The 2,497-nt window shown below is 33.4% G+C and overlaps 1 long non-coding RNA gene across 1 annotated transcript; it reads left to right on the top strand.

Moving 5' to 3' along the window:
* The first annotated feature begins 226 nt into the window (after positions 1-226).
* LOC149937555 (uncharacterized) lies at positions 227-2,074 on the top strand. Its single transcript, XR_016472379.1, has 3 exons — positions 227-296; positions 363-465; positions 1,621-2,074. It is a non-coding gene; the product is annotated as an uncharacterized LOC149937555 (long non-coding RNA).
* The last annotated feature ends 423 nt before the right edge of the window (positions 2,075-2,497 follow it).

The raw sequence follows: 2,497 nt of genomic DNA, 5'->3' as shown, positions 1-2,497 counted from the left end.
TCCGGGAGTCCAAGAGTCCTTCAGTGCTATCAAGTTTACTATAAATCTTCTTTTCCAAGAGAGTGGGTGAGTTCTACAAATTAAAAAATATACTTTCCATAATCGAAATAAATAGGAATACATGTAATTCTATGATAGATTGAACCTGAGTGTGCATCTCACCATTTAGAGGTTGCAAAAAAACTAGAGTTCTATTCAGAGGGAAAAATAGGCTTAGGTGACTTAACGAAATAGAATAAGTCTCACATCGAAGTTTATTTCGTGGTTAACAACTGCTATGGCAAGAATGTCGTTAGGTATAGTTCTCATAATTTTGATCACTTTCTATACTATTTTGAAAGAACTACTTATTATGTTGTCAGATATTTGTTTACCGGTGCTCCAAGTGAATAATCAGCCTACTACACCGGTGGTCTCATCATTATGACCTAGGCCAACGTCCACAAGCCGTTTTGAAACTTTTTGGTATTACACATATACAGAAATATAAAGCGGCCTTTTTTTTTAGAAAAACTACAAGATAAACCCTTTTGTAATTTCCAAAGTGAGATCGTTCCTTATTACTGCCTAAGTATTTTAGTCTAAGCTTATATTGAAATTTGGGCCTTGAATCTAAAATTGTGTAGTTGCATCACTAGCATTACCCTAGTCCTTGTGCTGAGTGCGACTTCAGGTGCTACGTTCGCCTTCTAGTTTATACGTACTGTCGCGCGAGACCAAATGGTGCTACTTACAAGGAGACTACCCGAGGTGGTTATCTCCGATTTTGGAAAGGTAAGTAGACCTTCATGTAACTTGAAAATCCCTAAAAGGGTGGACAAGAATGGGCTTTCGTTTTGCCATGATAAACAAAAATGTTTTTGACAACTTAAAAACTGATTTTCTCCATGAAATTACCATGGTAAAATCGAAGATATTTTTTTTCAAAATATTAAAAATTTCCTCAACTAGAAACATAATTCACATCATGATTAAATCTGGTACATTTGGACCAATAGACATATATTGGGTGATTACATATATATATTGGGTAAGTACGAGTAAATATTTAACAAATTGACATATAAATGCCAGAATTCACCCAATTTACGTGTATTTACCCCAATTTACGTACAAACACTCGTATTTACCCAATTTACGTGTTTTACCCAATTTACCTATACCCAATTTAAGAATATTACCCCAAATTTACCCAATTTACTTATCGTTACTCGTTATAACCCAAAATAACCGAAATTTCAAATCTTTACCCAAGTTAGGTATATTTATCATAATTACCAAATTTAGGTATATTTACTTATATTGGTCCAAATATACCAGATTGAGCCATGATGTGAATTATGTTTCTAGTTGATAAAATTTTTAATATTTTGAAAAAATATTGTAATTCGATTTTACCATGTTAATTTCCATCAGTTTTAAGTTGTCAAAAACATTTTTGGTTGCCATTACAAAACGAAAGCCCATTCTTGTCCACCCTTTTTGGGATATTCAAGTTACATGAAGGTCTACTTACCACCCGAGTTCGAACAAAATCGGAGATAACCACCTCGGGTAGTCTCCTTTTAGTTAACATGATTTCTGAGTGCGATCGTTTATGTATCACTTCACTTTGTACAGCAAAGGTTTGTTAGCGCCAAATGAAAACCAATACTTCGTGAGCTTCAGGCTAGATGGATCAACCATGAACATCAGAAAACGACCTTCACCCCGAACCGTGTCTGGAGGAAAGAGAACATTCTTGAACGCGTGGTGGACGAAGTTAAATAAACTTTTGTTTATTGGTTAACTTTACTGTTTAGTTATTAAATTCGGTTGTAAGACAATAGAAATAAAACGATGATATTAAGTTACTCAATTGAATTGTTTTTAAAGTGAATTTCCTTAACTTAACGTTCAGAAAATGTTAGACCTTATAGTTGGTTATTTAAAAGGAACACTTTTAAGTGACATGACGCACCCACGACGCTTTTCGCTTATAACGAAGCATGGTAGACAGCACGGTTATCTAGATTATATTTCCGTAGGTAATTAATTAGTTTGGCACTTTCCTAAAACAACAGAAATATAATTTATTCTTAGATTTTATATTATATAACGCCAGCCAGAATTTCGATTTTTAAAAAGAAGGCAATTATGAAGTTGAAATATTTACAAAATTAACATAATATCTTTATTTTACTGTACATAATTTTTTAGAACTTAAGCAATAAATTAATAAGGGATCACATAACGTATTAAAAATTAAACCAAATCTTTGCCGATTATCCCTTAAATAGGAAAAGCTACCTTTATTTCCAAAATCACTATCAAAAGCTAGTGGTAAATAGTTGAGCATAGATGGCGGCTATGAAGAAACCTACGTTCAGTCGCGAACAATGAATTTGAATGAAATGTTTTCTCAAAAGGGTGTTTACATTCAAGTCTACGTAGTTTTAATCCGCTATAGGCTTCCCGCATATTTAAAATTTGGCTATAAGTATCTCCGCCTGTTGAC

Source organism: Leiobunum rupestre, chromosome 7 (genome assembly GCF_980474605.1).
Source record: "Leiobunum rupestre chromosome 7, qqLeiRupe1.1.hap1, whole genome shotgun sequence".
Lineage (NCBI taxonomy): Eukaryota > Metazoa > Arthropoda > Arachnida > Opiliones > Sclerosomatidae > Leiobunum > Leiobunum rupestre.
Note: the sequence above shows the minus strand (reverse complement) of the source record. Positions and strands in the feature narration are given on the sequence as shown.